This window comes from Lactuca serriola, chromosome 6 (genome assembly GCF_051521515.1).
Source record: "Lactuca serriola cultivar US96UC23 chromosome 6, Lser_US96UC23_V15, whole genome shotgun sequence".
NCBI classification, from domain to species: Eukaryota; Viridiplantae; Streptophyta; class Magnoliopsida; order Asterales; family Asteraceae; genus Lactuca; species Lactuca serriola.
Genome location: NC_136413.1, coordinates 183596955 through 183616653, shown reverse-complemented (window position 1 = coordinate 183616653; position 19699 = coordinate 183596955).

The following is a 19699-nucleotide window of genomic DNA, read 5'->3' as shown; positions in this document are numbered from 1 at the left end:
AAGTCAAACTTGGTCAAAAAGTCAACAATCAACAGAGTCAACAAAAGTCAAAGTCCAAGGTTGGTTAAGTACGCCCTGCGTACTCAACTTACACCCAACATACCTAGGATGGTTTAGTACACCCAACAAGTTGGTTCCATCCTTTCCATTAAGCACTTAATCCCTTAAGGAATTTTCACCCAAACTCAGATCTAGCCTCAAAACATTGTCTCAAGTCATAAAGTTTCCACCTTTATGACTTTCCATGGCTAGGGAAGGTCCAAAAGCTAAAACTCTAACTTATTAATCCATTAAGACATCACAAGTCTTACATGGAAGGGAGAAAAGGACCAATATCACATTTTTATGGTTCCTAATAGCTCCATACTGGATAAAGTTTCCAACTTTATCCATTAGAATGATCCCAACAAACAAGATCTATTCTTTAAGTCTCAAAGGGACCCAAAAGTTCATCTTTTTCAACGTAATCCATTATGTCCAAGTCTCCAACCTTCAGATCTGAATAAAAATGATGTTTAGATGGATAAAGTTTCCAACTTGTTCCATAACAAGGGCACAAACTTTTCAAGATGTAAACTTTAAGCACTTAAAGTGACCAAAAGCTCAGAACACCCAAAACTAGCTAGATCTAACAATTTCATCATCAAGATTTAAACTTTATACCTCTAGAAGAAAGATCAAGGTGAACAAGGTCTGGATCTACAAGCTCCAAAGAAACCAATGCTTCTTCAATGAGATCCTTCTTCTCCAAGGTACACCAAGAACACTCCAAAGCACTTAAAAACACCTTCTTTTTCCTCACAAGGCTCAATCTAGGGTTAGGGTTTCAAGAGACGGTGTTGGAGAGGTGGAGGTTGAGAATGGAGTGGGTTTAGGGGAGTTAATGTGCTTAAATAGGGCTCATACCATGAAAATAAGGTTTTGGCACTGATTGCATATGCCCAACATACTGTTGGATAAGGTTTCTAAGTCCATAACTACTTCTGGTATGTACTTGACCCGACCCTGCATGGTCCATTTGGGTTGCATGGCACCATGCAATTGGATAGACTAAATGAGAGAAATAACACTTGTGGTTTATTAATATATTATAAGTTCTAATATATTAATAGTATTATTTAATTAGTATTGATCTAGAATTAATTTGGAATTAATTAAGTGATCAAAAGATAACTAATTAAATATATAGGTTGATTATGTAAATCATCCATAACTTGTATAGTGGGCTAAGAGGCTCTATGGATTATCAAGTTGGGTTAAACCCATAGGATGCTCCATGGGAGTTACAAACCCATGGGTCATAGAAATGAAGAGTCATGACACATTAGGGTTTACATGGTGTAACCCTAGATGTGTCAACACTATATAAGGAACCCATTCTCCACCAAAATCGGCTACACATTAACAAGTGAGGGCTAGGCCGATTTTGCAGGTGTAAGATTCTTTCAAAATTTACTCCTTTGCATTTGGTGTTGTGTGAAGCATTTGAGGCATCACACTTGGGGTGCTAGGCTCACAAGGTTTCAAGGATCATAAGCAACAACAAGGTAAGTTATTCTATCTTCCATTCAAGTTAAAAATTGTTCCCCATGTATGCTAGTTAGGAATATAACCTTGGAATTCAACTTTGCATGATAATTAGAAAACATAGATCCAAGGTTATTAGGGTTGCATGTACACTTAGGAAGTGTTAGAATGCTCAAAACCCATCAGTGGTATTAGAGCCTAGGCTTGTTTGTTTGTTATTTGTGCAAAATTATTGAAAAAAGTCGATTTTGTGTTGTCTGCCTGCTGAACTCGCCGAGTCCATAGAATGCAGAAAGGAGCCTTAGAATGCAGATTTTTGACTTTTGCTACTGGAAATGGACTAGAAACATTACCCTAAACTGTTTTGGTACTTGAAAACTTGTTTTAGATAGTGTAATGTTTATGCTAATCCATTTACAATGGCAATTATCAAAATTACAAGTTTTTAAGTGTAATTTTTGATTCTTGAAAGTGTTCATATTCATGTTCTTGAACTTATGAAGATTAGATGATCATAGGAATTGCTTGTAACCTTCATGGTAGTTTAATTCATGATCATAATGTGTTTTAATGGAGTCCACAACTTGCCCTCAAGTTATGGAAAATCAAAAGTCACACTTTTATTAAAGCCATTAAAAGAACACAAGAGTTATAAAAATGAAGGGTCTTCATTTTTATTACTTAATTAACTCATAAGTTATAAGAAATGAAAAGTTTTGAAAGTTTACAAAACTTTCCCTCAAGTTTTGGAACAAGTAAAGTCTTGATTAAAACTTTAGTTCCAACCCTTAGAATTTTAAAAGTTAAAATTCAACCCTTATATTTTATATTATAAGTTAATAATATACATATGTATAAGATCAAGTCGTCTTACCGCTAGTACGCCTCATTCATGAAGTCGGTCTATAAGGGGCTATAAGGTTGTTGCCTATAAAATGGCAACTTAATGGGTGTCCACTCTCACCCACCGCTTCCTTAATCGGCGGAGGGTCGTTAGCCGAACGGGTAAGACAAGGACTTATAAATTCTCATTAAAAGTATGATGAATATTATAAAGTAACTAAATGTTTTTATTAAATTCCCAATCTTAGTTACTTTAGGAAAAATGTGAATAAGGTGCTAATCCATGAAATTACACTTTACACTTTGTTTAAAGTCGTTGGTGGAGTGTGTGTGGTTAACCGGCACACTAACTTGGACTTAACAAGGTAGGTAAAGGGTAACTTAAGGTTTATCATAGTATCGGTGGAGTGTGTGTGGTTTACCGGCACATCGATTGAGTGATAAACTTTAAGGGTACCAAGTGATTTGCATGGTTACTTCACACCTCGCTTTGTGATCCTCGGTATCCCAGTCACAAAACTTGGAGGGCACACTCGAGATTGAAACATACATTTGAAAAGTTCATTGAATCTTAAAAGGATCTAGGAATTTCTAAGAACCAATTAAAAACCTAATATTTATATTTCGCTTTTCATGGTGGAAATTAGTGAATTGTCATTCACCTACCTTTCAAATATGTTATAGCTTGGATTACGGCATACCTCTTCTAAGTTATAATATATTGTGATTGGATCCTAGCCTTAGTATTACATTTCGGTGTTTTATTAAGGATTCTCTTAACATCTAAACTAATCTTGTCTTCAAACAATGTTGCTTCTGGCTCTAATCCTAATGGCTCCTTTACCCTTATGAACTTATGTGGGAAAGTCAATTTTGATGGATCCAACTTCAATGAGTGGATCAGAAACATCAGGATGATTACCCGCTACGAGGACAAAGAATATGTCCTTGACAAGGAGCTTAAGGAGATTGATGAGACCACTGCAACTCCCCAGGAGATCGATGACTTCTAGGCACATGAAAGGGATGCTACAAAAGTGGCATGCATCATGTTGGCCACCATGACTGCGGAACTCCAAAAGTCTTATGAGGACTTCTACCCTTTTGAAATGCACCAAGATCTGATGGAAAGATACCATCAAAGTGCAAGACAAGAGAGGTATGAAATCATCTGCTCCATCATAACAACCATGATGAAGGACGGGGAATCAGTCACGAACCACATGCAGAAAATGCAAAGGTATGTGGATCGGTTGCTGAAGCTTAATGTGAACTTCCCCGAGGAGCTTGCAATAGATATCATTTTGCACTCCTTACCATTGTGATATGATCAATTCTGCATGACATATCACATGAATAAGGAAGAGGTCACACTCAGCAAACTTCAGGGACTCCTCAAGACCACAGAAACAGGTCTTAAAGGTAAGTCGGTTGTTAACACTCCTACTCCAAACTCCGCCTCGGTTTTGGCAATCGAGAAAGGTCGAGGGAAGAAGAGGAAGAGCTCTTCGAAGGGTACCAAGGCTAGGAACCTTGATGGCTCTTCTTCAATTGGAACCGATAAAGGTTTCATCACTCCTTCTTCTGACCCAAAAGAGGCTGAATGCTTCTATTGCCATGAAAAGTCACATTGGAAATGGAACTGCCCAGAGTACCAGCAAGATGTGAAGGATGGGAAAGTTAAACCCAGCCATGCATGTATTTACACTATCTTATCTAAAAACTGACCCCATTCTAACTCTTGGGTCCTTGATACCGGTTGTGGTATTCATATATATTCTGATTTGCAGGGACTAAGAAGAAGTGAGAATGTGGAGCATGGAAGAATAAACTTAATCATGGGGAATAGGAAAGCTTTACATGTCACCAAGATTGGAGTTTATACTTTATCGCTAAGTAGTGGGTTTAATTTAGATTTGAATAATTGTTGTTATTCACCAGAAATGGCAAGACATATTATTTCCTTTCGTGCATTGTATAAACAAGGTTTCACCTTTTTCATTTGATAATGAAGTTGGTTCGATTAATGCTTTCTTTAATAATGTTCTTTATTTTAAAGCATTACCTTGTGATGGTCTGTATGAAACTGTATATGTGGTTAATAACTTAGGAAATAATGTATTGTGTATTGATTCTGTTAATGATAATAATTTGGATAAAGGATCATTATGGCATTGTCGTCTTGGACATATAAGAAAGAAACGCATAGGCCAACTCCAAAAGGATGGAGTCTTGGAGTCGTTTGACCTAAAGTCAGATGATAGTTGCGAATCATGCTTACTTAGAAAAATGACAAAGTCACCCTTCACAGGTTCTTGTGAGAGGGGTGAAGGTTTGTTGGATCTTATACACACGGATGTGTGTGGACCCTTCAAACATGCCACAAGGGATGCTAATCGTTATTATTTGACTTTTACTGATGATTACATTAGATATGGATACGTCTTCTTAATCAAGCATAAGTCAGAGACTTTCGAAAGGTTTAAAGAATTTAAACAGGAAGTCGAGAATCAATTGGGCAGGAACATTAAGATGATTCGATCCGATCGAGGTGGTGAGTATCTTAGTTCAGGGTTCCTCGACTATCTTAGGGAATGTGGGATTGTCACACAATTGACACCTCCCAGGACACTACAGTTGAATGGTGTGGCTGAGAGGCGTAATCGAACCTTGTTGGATATGGTTCGTTCCTTGATGAGTCGAGCTTTGCTACCAATCTCATTTTGGGGGTATGCCTTAGAGACTGCCGTCCATATCCTTAATCTAGTCCCTACAAAGAAAGTTGCCAAAACTCCTCATGAGATGTGGACTGGTAAAGTACCCAAACTAGACCACATTAAGATTTGGGGTTGCGAGGCTTTCGTGAGACGCGAGACTCATGATAAGCTCGAACCTCGAAGCGAGAGGTGTATTTTCATCGGCTACCCACAACAATCCTTTGGTTACCTCTTCTATAGACCTGGTGAAAATCTGGTCTTTGTAGCTAGGAAGGTTGTCTTTCGAGAGAGAGATTTCATAAGCCAAGGAAACAGTGGGATGCAAGTTGACCTTGAAGAAATTCAAGAGTCAAGTGGTGAAGGAACTTCAAACCCTAGCACTCAACTTGAGGAGGAAACTGGTTGATAAGGTGTCTAAGTCCATAACTATTTCTGGTATGTACTTGACCTGACCCGACATGGTCCTTTTAGGTTGCATGGCACCATGCAATTGGATAGACTAAATGAGAGAAATAACACTTGTGGTTTATTAATATATTATAAGTTCTAATATAATAATAGTATTATTTAATTAGTATTGATCAAGAATTAATTTGGAATTAATTAAGTGATCAAAAGACAACTAATTAAATATATGGTTTGATTATGTTAATCATCCATAACTTGTATAGTGGGCTAAGAGGCTCTATGGATTATCAAGTTGGGTTAAACCCATAGGATGCTCCATGGGAGTTACAAACCCATGGGTCATAGAAATGAAGAGTCATGACACATTAGGGTTTACATGGTGTAACCCTAGATGTGTCAACACTATATAAGGAACCCATTCTCCACCAAAATCGGCTACACATGAATAAGTGAGGGCTAGGCCGATTTTTGCAAGTTTAAGATTCTTTCAAAGTTTACTCCTTTGCATTTGGTGTTGTGTGAAGCATTTGTGGCATTACACTTGGGGTGCTAGGCTCACAAGGCTTCAAGGATCATAAGCTACAACAGGGTAAGTTATTCTATCTTTCATTCAAGTTAAAAATTGTTCCCCATGTATGCTAGATAGGAATATAACCTTGGAATTCAACTTTGCATGATAATTAGAAAACATAGATACAAGGTTATTAGGGTTGCATGTACACTTAGTAAGTGTTAGAATGCTCAAAACCCATCAGTGGTATCAGAGCCTAGGCTTGTTTGTTTGTTATTTGTGCAAAATTATTGAAAAAAGTCGATTTTGTGCTGTCTGCCTGCTGAACTCGCCGAGTCCATGGGGAGACTCGCCGAGTTCATGTGTAAATTCATCCTACTCGCCGAGTAGGTTCGTGCACTCGACAAGTAGGAGCCTTAGAATGCAAATTTTTGACTTTTGCTGCTGGAAGTGGACTAGAAACATTACCCTAGACTGTTTTGGTACTTGAAAACTTGTTTTCGATAGTGTAATGTTTATGCTAATCCATTTACAATGGCAATTATCAAAATTACAAGTTTTTAAGTGTAATTTTTTATTCTTGAAAGTGTTCATATTCATGTTCTTGAACTTATGAAGATTAGATGATCATAGGAATTGCTTGTAACCTTCATGGTAGTTTAATTCATGATCATAATGTGTTTTAATGGAGTCCACAACTTGCCCTCAAGTTATGGAAAATCAAAAGTCACACTTTTATTAAAGCCATTAAAAGAACACAAGAGTTATAAAAATGAAGGGTCTTCATTTTTATTACTCAATTAACTCATAAGTTATAAGAAATGAAAAGTTTTGAAAGTTTACAAAACTTGCCCTCAAGTTTTGGAACAAGTAAAGTCTTGATTAAAACTTTAGTTCCAACCCTTAGAATTTTAAAAGTTAAAATTCAACCCTTATATTTTATATTATAAGTTAATAATATACATATGTATAAGATCAAGTCGTCTTACCGCTAGTACGCCTCATTCATGAAGTCGGTCTATAAGGGGGGTATAAGGTTGTTGCCTATAAAATGGCAACTTAATGGGTGTCCACTCTCACCCACCGCTTCCTTAATCGGCGGAGGGTCGTTAGCCGAACGGGTAAGACAAGGACTTATAAATTCTCATTAAAAGTATGATGAATATTATAAAGTAACTAAATGTTTTTATTAAATTCCCAATCTTAGTTACTTTAGGAAAAATGTGAATAAGGTGCTAATCCATGAAATTACACTTTACACTTTGTTTAAAGTCGTTGGTGGAGTGTGTGTGGTTAACCGACACACTAACTTGGAGTTAACAAGGTAGGTAAAGGGTAACTTAAGGTTTATCATAGTATCGGTGGAGTGTGTGTGGTTTACCGGCACATCGATTGAGTGATAAACTTTAAGGGTACCAAGTGATTTGCATGGTTACTTCACACCTCGCTTTGTGATCCTCGGTATCCCAGTCACAAAACTTGGAGGGCACACTCGAGATTGAAACGTGCCTTTGAAACGTTCATTGAATCTAAAAAGGATCTAGGAATTTCTAAGAACCAATTAAAAACCTAATATTTATATTTCGCTTTTCATGGTGGAAATTGGTGAATCGTCATTCACCTACCTTTCAAATATGTTATAGCTTGGATTACGACATACCTCTTCTAAGTTATAATATATTTTGATTGGATCCTAGCCTTAGTATTACATTTCGGTGTTTTATTAAGGATTCTCTTAACATCTAAACTAATCTTGTCTTCAAACAATGTTGCTTCTGGCTCTAATCCTAATGGCTCCTTTACCCTTATGAACTTATGTGGGAAAGTCAATTTTGATGGATCCAACTTCAATGAGTGGATCAGAAACATCAGGATGATTACCCGCTACGAGGACAAAGAATATATCCTTGACAAGGAGCTTAAGGAGATTAATGAGACCACTGCAACTCCCCAGGAGATCGCTGACTTCCAGGCACATGAAAGGGATGCTACAAAAGTGGAATGCAACATGTTGGCCACCATGACAGCGGAACTCCAAAAGTCTTATGAGGACTTCTACCCTTTTGAAATGCACCAAGATCTGATGGAAAGATACCATCAAAGTGCAAGACAAGAGAGGTATGAAATCATCTGCTCCATCATTACAACCATGATGAAGGATGGGGAATTCGTCACGAGCCACATGCAGAAAATGTAAAGGTATGTGGATCGGTTGCTGAAGCTTAATGTGAACTTCCCTGAGGAGCTTGCAATAGATATCATTTTGCACTCTTTACCATTGTGCTATGATCAATTATGCATGACATATCACATGAATAAGGAAGAGGTCACACTCAGCAAACTTCAGGTACTCCTTAAGACTACAGAAACAGGTCTTAAAGGTAAGTCAGTTGTTAACACTCCTACTCCAAACTCCGCCTCGGTTTTGGCAATCGGGAAAGGTCGAGGGAAGAAGAGGAAGAGCTCTTCGAAGGGTACCAAGGCTAGGACCCTTGATGGCTCTTCTTCAAGTGGAACCGATAAAGGTTTCATCACTCCTTCTTCTGACCCAAAAGAGGCTGAATGCTTCTATTGCAATGAAAAGTCACATTGGAAACGGAACTGCCCAGAGTACCAGCAAGATGTCAAGGATGGGAAAGTTAAACCCAGCCATGCATGTATTTACACAATCTTATCTAAAAACTCACCCCATTCTAACTCTTGGGTCCTTGATACCGGTTGTGGTATTCATATATGTTCTGATTTGCAGGGACTAAGAAGGAGTGAGAATGTGGAGCATGGAAGAATAAACTTAATCATGGGGAATAGGAAAGCTTTACATGTCACCAAGATTGGAGTTTATACTTTATCGCTAAGTAGTGGGTTTAATTTAGATTTGAATAATTATTGTTATTCACCAGAAATGGCAAGAAATATTATTTCCTTTCATGCATTGTATAAACAAGGTTTCACCTTTTTCATTTGATAATGAAGTTGGTTCGATTAATGCTTTCTTTAATAATGTTCTTTATTTTAAAGCATTACCTTGTAATGGTCTGTATGAAACTGTATATGTGGTTAATAACTTAGGAAATAATGTATTGTGTATTGATTCTGTTAATGATAATAACTTGGATAAAGCATCATTATGGCATTGTCGTCTTGGACATATAAGCAAGAAACGCATAGGCCAACTCCAAAAGGATGGAGTCTTGGAGTCGTTTGACCTAAAGTCAGATGATAGTTGCGAATCATGCTTACTTAGAAAAATGACAAAGTCACCCTTCACAGGTTCTTGTGAGAGGGGTGAAGGTTTGTTGGATCTTATACACACGGATGTGTGTGGACCCTTCAAACATGCCACAAGGGATGCTAATCGTTATTATTTGACTTTTACTGATGATTACATTAGATATGGATACGTCTTCTTAATCAAGCATAAGTCAGAGACTTTCGAAAGGTTTAAAGAATTTAAACAGGAAGTCGAGAATCAATTGGGCAGGAACATTAAGATGCTTCGATCCGATCGAGGTGGTGAGTATCTTAGTTCAGGGTTCCTCGACTATCTTAGGGAATGTGGGATTGTCTCACAATTGACACCTCCCAGGACACTACAGTTGAATGGTGTGGCTGAGAGGCGTAATCGAACCTTGTTGGATATGGTTCGTTCCATGATGAGTCGAGCTTTGCTACCAATCTCATTTTGGGGGTATGCCTTAGAGACTGCCGCCCATATCCTTAATCTAGTCCCTACAAAGAAAGTTGCCAAAACTCCTCATGAGATGTGGACTGGTAAAGTACCCAAACTAGACCACATTAAGATTTGGGGTTGCGAGGCTTTCGTGAGACGCGAGACTCATGATAAGCTCGAACCTCGAAGCGAGAGGTGTATTTTCATCGGCTACCCACAACAATCCTTTGGTTACCTCTTCTACATACCTGGTGAAAATCTGGTCTTTATAGCTAGGAAGGTTGTCTTTCGAGAGAGAGAGTTCATAAGCCAAGGAAACAGTGGGATGCAAGTTGACCTTGAAGAAATTCAAGAGTCAAGTGGTGTAGGAACTTCAAACCCTAGCACTCAACTTGAGGAGGAAACTGTTGGATAAGGTGTCTAAGTCCATAACTATTTCTGGTATGTACTTGACCCGACCCGACATGGTCCATTTGGGTTGCATGGCACCATGCAATTGGATAGACTAAATGAGAGAAATAACACTTGTGGTTTATTAATATATTATAAGTTCTAATATATTAATAGTATTATTTAATTAGTATTGATCAAGAATTAATTTGGAATTAATTAAGTGATCAAAAGATAACTAATTAAATATATGGTTTGATTATGTAAATCATCCATAACTTGTATAGTGGGCTAAGAGGCTCCATGGATTATCAAGTTGGGTTAAACCCATAGGATGCTCCATGGGAGTTACAAACCCATGGGTCATAGAAATGAAGAGTCATGACACATTAGGGTTTACATGGTGTAACCCTAGATGTGTCAACACTATATAAGGAACCCATTCTCCACCAAAATCGGCTACACATGAACAAGTGAGGGCTAGGCCGATTTTTGCAAGTGTAAGATTCTTTCAAAATTTACTCCTTTGCATTTGGTGTTGTGTGAAGCATTTGAGGCATCACACTTGGGGTGCTAGACTCACAAGGTTTCAAGGATCATAAGCAACAACAAGGTAAGTTATTCTATCTTCCATTCAAGTTAAAAATTGTTCCCCATGTATGCTAGTTAGGAATATAACCTTGGAATTCAACATTGCATGATAATTTGACAAACATAGATCCAAGGTTATTAGGGTTGCATGTACACTTAGGAAGTGTTAGAATGCTCAAAACCCATCACGTACTCCTAGTACGCCTAACGTACTAGGGATTTGCTAGTACGCCCAACGTATGCGGCTAACCCAAAAATTGGCCTAACTTTAAATAGTTGTAACGTCTTCATTCCAACTTCGTTTTTGACGTTCTTTATATCCACGGAAAGGTGTTGAAGAGCTCTACAATATTATCTAAATATCTTGGACTAAAAACTTCTCGAATAAAAATCCATATTTCATGCAAGAACCCGACATATGACTTTTTCCTTTCTACCCTTTGACCCAAAACACAATTCAAGGGTAAAATCTCTTTAGTAACATTAACTCCTTCCACAAGAAATAAAATTTGCCTCCTTAATGCCCAAATATTTACTCAATCGACTTCCAGCCCATGACCCAAAAATGGCAGGAAATATGATGTTACAATTCTCCCCCACCTAAATTAGATTTCGTCCTCGAAATCCATCGCGGTTACAATTTCTAAAACAACACCAACATATTCGATAAACTCCCTTTAGCCATTTCGAAATCAAGGAACTTATAAATAAAACTCGAGAGACCACTAGAAAACCCCCAACTACCAATAAGCAACCCAATAACTTGAAAATGCTCAAACACAACAATTTTCTTTCTCTCCTTAACTGCAAGACCCAACTTCCACACAAAACCACACAAATTGGGGACTCTCAGTACTATAACCACAAGCCATCCTTGTCACTATAGTTCCAGAAACCAGGAACCCATTAGTCTGATCTCAGAAACCTTACCTTAACACTGATGATCATCCATTCATTGAACCTATTGGATTAGGTGTCTAAGCCCATAACTATAACTGATATATACTTAAATTGATACTAGCACAATCCTTTTAGGTTTCCCTAAAGACTAGCAACTAGACAAGATGATTTTGGAGAAAGTGATTAATTTATTATTTAAAATAAGTAATTTGTTAATATATTATGAGAATAATATATTAATTAGAAATAGTAATATTTAATTAATATTTAATAAAAAATTAATTAGAACCCTCCATTCAGTATGGACTGAAGTGCAAATGTTCCATTGTTGAGCAAGAGGAAATCTAGAACCCTCCATTAGGTATGGACGGTTTCTTCATGCCTAAGGGATTCTAGAATAATCCCTAGCGGATAAACAAGAAAGTGGATAATTACCCGGTTTAAGATAATCTTGGATTTGGTCTTATCTAGGATTTCCTGACTGCACTATATATATAACCTAAACCCTATGATTTTTGGCGACTTGCTTCTTGGAAGAGCTAGCCGAAATCCCTAGCCTCTCTCTCTCCTTCTTAATCATCTTCCTTGCTAGTGCCAGGTGTGAACCATTAGAGGCGTGAAATTTGTGACGCTTGCTCTCAAGGCTTCAACAACACAAGGATTTGCATTGTTAATACTATATAACAATCAAGGTATGATTTTTATAACCCTATTTGTATTTTTTTAAAATATGCTAGTGATCTAGGGTTTCTAATTTTGTTATTCAAGTTGTACATTGAATTAGAGAAAACATAAATCAATTTTTAGGCTTTCATGCAAACATATGATTTATATGTTTTGCATAATACCCATAAGTGGTATCAGAGTGTAGGTTTAGTTTTCTATTGAATTGATACAATCGTTAAACTTGAACAAGTAGAAACAAACAGAATCGTCATTCTGTTTCGCCACCACGATGTGGTGTTCTTCCACCGTGGCGTGTTGACCAATGAAATCGTCCAACCATGACGTGGTGATTGTTTACGACGACGTGTTGGACAGTCAAATCCACAAAATTTTGTTTTAAAGATATTTCATGAGTTGATTAAGATAATTACCTTAAATAATGTTTTAAAAAGGTAAAACTGAATAATTATCTAAGTAATTGGATATTCTTATCTTGAATTCATGATTGGTTTATTTTTTAAATTAAAATTAATTTCTTAATTCTTGAAATTTAAAATATAAACCCTAGTATTTTGAAAAGTTTAAAATACATCCTTATGGACCTTATTATTAATTTAATTAAGTGATTAATTAAAGGATAATCAATAAATTCATAAAATGGTTTAAATTTAATTAAATTAAAGGTTTAATTTATTAAAAGATTAAACCCTTGCTATTTTAAAATGTTTTAAAATACACCTTATATTATGTATATATAACTAAAAGTTTAATATATATATATATATATATATATATATATATATATATATATATATATATATATATATATATATAAGAATAGTCAGTCAAATCGCTAGTACGCCTCATTCACGAAGCCGTACTATAAGGGAGTTTAAGGAAGCGGCCTATAGAATGGCCCCCATTGGCTCCACACTCTTACCCACCGCTCTCTTGTATGGTGGAGGTTCGTTAGCCGAACGGATTTGATAGGACATAATATCATTAAAATTATAATGATATAAAGTAACTAAACTATTTTCTAAAATCTCACTCTTAGTTACTTTAGGAAAATATGAATTTGTATGATAATCTATTAAATTGCACATTACACTTATAAGTCGTTAGTGGAGTGTGTGTGGTTAACCAGCACACTAATGGGGGACTACTAAAGGGTGGTAATGGGTGTCTCGAAAATTATCGTTGATTAATGGAGTGTGTGTGGTTAACCGGCACATTAAAACGAGATGATAAATGATATCAAGAGTACCAAGCTATTTTGCATGGTTATTCACATCTCCTTTGTGATCCTTGGAATCCCAGTCACAAAAGTGAGAGCATAATCGAGATTAAATGTGCCATTGATTAAATTCAATGAATCTCAAAAGATTTAGTAGTTTCATAAGATTGAAATGGGTAAAAGCATTACTTACCTAAAATAGATTCGAATTTGATTAGGGCATCCCTCTTCAAAGTTCGAATCGAAAATATGGATCCTAGCCTTAATTTAAATTTATGGGTTAATAATTAAGGATTAAAATCAACTAAATTGAATTCTCTTTTCTCCTATTATAGATGTCAAGTCAAGACAACAATGGTCTGCCTAATGGCTTTCCCCTACCATCTGAAGATGATCTTCCACATTCTGATCATGGTGAAAGTATGCTCCCTTCTTCAACAAATGTTGTAACTGGACATCATGCTTCTACAACTCTTCATCCTCCTCCTCCTCCTCAAGTAACTCTCCTAAGTCTAAAGTTGAAAGATACAAAACTACTGAAGCCCTACTGGAATGTAAACATCAAGATGGAAAATATGTGTGTACGCATGTTGTGGAAATGAAATCGCACGTTGACAAATTAGATAGAATGGGTGTCATTTTTGATGGGTTTTGGTCCTAAGAACATCCTATGTGCTCATACAAACCCTAATGTTTGGATTTAGGTTTCTCTATTGTACATGCAAGTTATCCAAGACTATAAAGCCTAATTCTAGCATACAAGTAATCATATTAACATGAGAATAGGTTTAAGATGTTACCTTGATTGTTATGTAGCAATAACAATCCCAATTCCTCTTTGTATTGACTTTAGAAAGCCTAGAGTCACAAATGTCACTCCTCTAATGGTTCACAAACACCATAAGCAAGAGGATGAAGAGGAGAGAGGATGGAGGCTGCCCTAAAACGTGTGAAACCCTAGGAGAAGTCTTAGCCACGTTTTTGGTCATAAGGGATCTCTTTATATAGGAGGCAATTAGGGTTATCTAACAAGGAAACCCTAATTTGGATGCTTAAGCCCTAAGCAACCCATGGAGCCCTTTCCTTAATGCCTTGGACGATTTCCTTATGGGCTTCCCCATAGAATTCGTCCACTCCTTAATACAAGGCAATCCATGGCCCAAATTGCAATTATCTTATAATTACAATTCCAGTCCCTTAAGTTTAATTAATCTCTTTTAGTCACAAAACTAATTACCAATTAATTATTGACTAATATTAATTAAACAATATGATTTCTCCTTTAATATATTAATAAATCATATTTAATCCTTTCTCTCTATAATTCATCCAATCAAGTTGCTTTGGTGAAGGCAACCCAAAAGGACCATGCACCATCGGGTCAAGTATATACCAAAATAGTTATGTACTTAGACACTAATCCAACAGTCTCCCACTTGGATAAGTCTAATAACTATTATGCGTATGACTTCAGATCCTGATCTGCAATCGTAGCTTTCCAAAGTCGCTGTCAACTCTGATCCTATCAGATACGCATGTCCTTAGATAAGGGATCATATATTCCTCCATTCTAGATATCGTATGAGACATGATTTCAAATCATTCTCTTTGTACTATATCTCGATTCCGATTTATGACGACTGACTAATTGAACAAATCAAATTAGCCCTAGCCCGGCCGAGCATTTACGTTTGTCATCACTAAATCATCGAGGGGCCCAAAGATATCGCTTTTATCCTACTTTGGATAAAAGGAATAGATAAACTTTGATACAATGCTTGATTGCACTCACTCACCGAATCACACACAACAATATGTTTTGATAACACCAAGTTACTAGTGCGTTTACATATTATCAATGTGCAACCAACTCGCAAGATACAACTCACACATCTCGGTGTCAAGAATATAAGATGTTATCGTCTCACCAATCACTCGTGATACAATTCATGGAATGATCCAAGTGAGCGTGGGTTTAATCCAATGCTCAAATCATATTCATTAGCACTCATGAACGTTGCAGCAAACATTTGCTTATGTCTAATACCTTATCCACACACCAATTCATGATAGTCTTCATTCATATCTACTTCCAACATATGAACGACTGTGGCCCGTTTGAAGAATTCGATTATTCTTAACAAACTCAATTATTCTGGAAGTCAAAACATGCAAAGTGAAGCACAAGAATAATACTAATCTCATATGGCCTCAAACCTTTGAGTATAAATAAAACACCTTTTATTTATCACCATATCAATTACTCATTATTTGTCGTTTCGGGTAATCAACTTCTTACTCGAATTATTACACTTGTCCCATGCTCCTAGCATGCACACAATGTTTTACCTATGTTTCTCACTTTGTGAAATAGATCAAATTGAACACATTTCCAATCATTCTCATTTCACAACTTCCAAATCCATTTTTGATAAGTTAAAGAATATCAAATTCTTGCTACTTATAGAATATGCTAGATTCTAACATTCTATGCAACTATCCTTTCGTAATGTCACTGCACCAAAGTCACAAAGACTATTGCCAATGATATTACAAAGTCTTCTATCGGAGATTGTTACAATACAATTCCTTAGATATAATGTCTTTCACTCAAAGAACATTCCTTTGAACATCCTTTTGCATAAAAGTTTCTAATCTAGTCATAGATTTTCAATATTCAATTCCCAATATGGATACATTTCCATATTTTCCATATGACAACTCATTCTTAATAGAATCTCATCTATTCGTAATGATGTCGATATGGTCCATCCAATATGGACACATTTCCATAATTTCCATATGACAACTCATTCTTAATAGAATCTTTTCTATTCATAAGAATGTCGATATGGTCCATTCAATACCATGCTTCCAATTACTCACAAGCAACCAATCCTCGTCGAACTTGGATTGTCCTTTGATAGTTGTTTAATTATTTTAGTCCAAACCGATTCTAGTCCTTTTTCCCTCTAAATGCGCTAGACATTTGGAAAATTTTAGAATGGTCAAATATTAAAGCATCTGCAATCGATCCTATACCCGAAGCGTATGGGACACAACGCATGATGTTTTATTTGCTATGTTCTCAAAATTTGAATTGTGAAGAGAAATGCCGTAATCATAATCGAAATTTTAAGAACACACTATGTACCTTTGACTAAATTTTATTAACATTCCACAACCTAAACCTTTACATTTGAAATGAAGCATAATATTCTCTCCCTTAATTATAGCAAAACAACTTTACAACCCTTACGACTTTGCAAGGTATAACTCTTGTTTTTCTATAATTAATATTGCCAACTTGCAATACATGCCTTAATAATCATACAATCATAACATTTATGCTCCCACTATCTTGATTATTATTATAAAACATAACACTTATGCTCCCACTAGCTTCGACATGTATTCACAAACATCCTAACTTCCAGAAAAACAATACCTATTGAATTTCTTAAGTCCATGTTTCTAATACTTAATGCTTTGATAATCTTTTATCAAGGCCTCTTAAACTTATACACCTTTTCCTTAGACAGTTCATATGTGTGTCTAAACAATTAAGACTAATTGTCAAACCTCACAATTCAATCATGGAAAGGGATACCGTAACCATGATCGAATTCGAGAATGCAATTTTACAATCACTATCTTCTTAAAATCTTTCTTAGTGAAAGCATTTCCTCACAATCATTTTCATGAAGGAGGAAATCTTATGACACTTAGATTTAAACGGTGTATGTGTTCCTATCCATGTGAATTTGTTAAAACCAAAGTTTACGACAAATTCAAACTCATATGAACTTTCTTAATCTTGATTTCTTGCCTTATGGTAGCACAACTGCCCACTATGTCTTCCAAGTAGTTAAGCATCTCACCTTTTCTTATCAATGTTCTCTCCATTGATCAAGGTCCTTGCCTTTTATGTATTCTAATGAGACCTCATAGGACTCACATGCATAATTAACTTGATTGGATTGGCACATAAACAAAATAATGTCAACACGATAGGTTGTAAACCTCAACTCGTGTGCTAGTGATGATTGATAAGGTTTATTTGATTTGTTCTTGAAACCTTTCAAAACCATTAAGACTCCCACTGACTCCTTGACATATAAGATTCTCTTGTCAATAAACATTTCTTGACAAACAAATATTCAAGAGTTAATGTAGCTTTAATCAAAACACTTCATAAATTGGTCTTAGTTGGTCTTTGTCTTATCCAAGACATCACAACTTTCGACATTTGATGAATGTTATATACCTTCTTAATACTTATCACTCAATTTCACAATCTTAACTCTAAGACTTGTTTTTGGAACGAAGTATGATTGACTTCTTGATTTAACCATTTCTTCAAATCTTGATTCCTCTTCTTAGACATACAATTGTACTAAGACTCACTTAGAGGATCAATTGAGATATGGTTCTTAATCATTAAGACCTATCATAAAGCATAAAAGCTACTCTCCCTTCTTCTTAGAATGGAGAAACTTTTATCTTTCTGCCTACTTGATTCTTCTTATTCGTTCTGCTATTGATTTAAACTTTTTCAATCAATTCAGAATTACACTTAATCTTGTAAGTATAATCATATTTACTAAAACTTTAGTAAATCATGACAAATATCTTTGTTACTCTTATGGTGGACTTGATCAACACGCAACTTTGTGTATTCGATCTCCAAGTCCTTCACTCGACACTTTGTCAATGAATTAGTCTAATTTCCAAATACGAAATTTCTCATTCATCGTGCAACCAAGTTGCATGATTCCGAGTTTCTGTCCAATTGAAACTTGGGCGATGAGAAACTCTCCCTATTTGGTAAATTCTCGACTTTCCATAAATAACATAATAAGAACCAAATCCATTATTGTTAATAATAGAAACATTTTAACATCAATTTTTCATACACGCCATTGTAAGGATAATATAAATAATATAAAATCAAAATTTATTTTATTGCGGAAAAATTTGTGCTTACAATGCAACTCATTGAAAAACTTATGCTAATACATCTTTCTTAGCAATCTAATTCTAACTCTAAGTAGTAGCTCAAGAATCTAACCTTCAAGTAATGCGATCAAAATTCATTTCTTCACGGTTAGATTCTGCTCACTTCTTCCCTTAAGCTTCCTTTCTTTTCTTCGATCCTACAAAACATCAATTCTAATCTTATCACATTATGTATTAAGAATATAGAATAGGAGCTTAAAAGAGTTAGTCAATGGATTTTACCTAAAGTAGATCCATACGTTTTGACTCTCCCATCTCTTAGATCTCTTAGGTAAATAGGGCAACTTCATCTCTAATGCCCCTTCTCTTGGCAATAAAAGCAATTTGACTCTATTGGAACATGACATGGAACTACTTCAGACATTGCCTTTCTCTTATGATCAAACTTTTCGATCATAGCATGTCTTTCGTTGCCATTGTCTATATCCATAGAGGTCTTGAAGGCAGATTCACCAATCAACTTTGCTTTTCTATTGCGCCAAACCATTGCTGATTCAACAACAATAATCATATAGGTGAGATCTATAAGGGTCACGTCGCAGTTAATCATATAGTACTCTCTTACGAACTCACTATATGAGTTAGGAAGCGACTGAAGAACCCAATCAACAGCCATTTCCTCACAGACAACGGATCCCAACATTCTTAACCTATCAATGTGTGACTTCATCCCTAGGACGTGTGCACACACCGACTTTCCTTCTTTATGTTTACTTGCCAAAAGGGCTTGAGTGATCTTGAACTTTTCAAGCCTTTGAACTTGTGGGTTAGGGAGAACAATTGGAGGAGGTGGAGGAAGTGAAGCATGATTTCTTGTTCCTCGATCGAATCGTGGAATATCATCTTCATGTGGAAACCTTGTTCCACGGGATTTGGGAAGCCCATAGTTGTCGAACTTTGACATCTACAAAACGGGAGAAAACGAATTCAAGTTAGTTGATTGAATGAGTCCTTAGCAAATCACCCAAATGAGATACTAATTCTAGGACCCAACACAACATTCTACAACTCGGGAGAGGGATGCCGTAACCCAAATTGCAGAACATTTGAAGGTAAGTGAATGACGATTCACTAATTTCCACCATGAAAAACGAAAAAAAATTGAAGTTTTAAATCTATGAAAACTCCTAGATCCTATGAGATTCATTGAACATTTCAATGGCATGTTTAAATCTCGATATGCCCCTCTAGTTTGTGACTGGGATGCCGAGGATCACAAA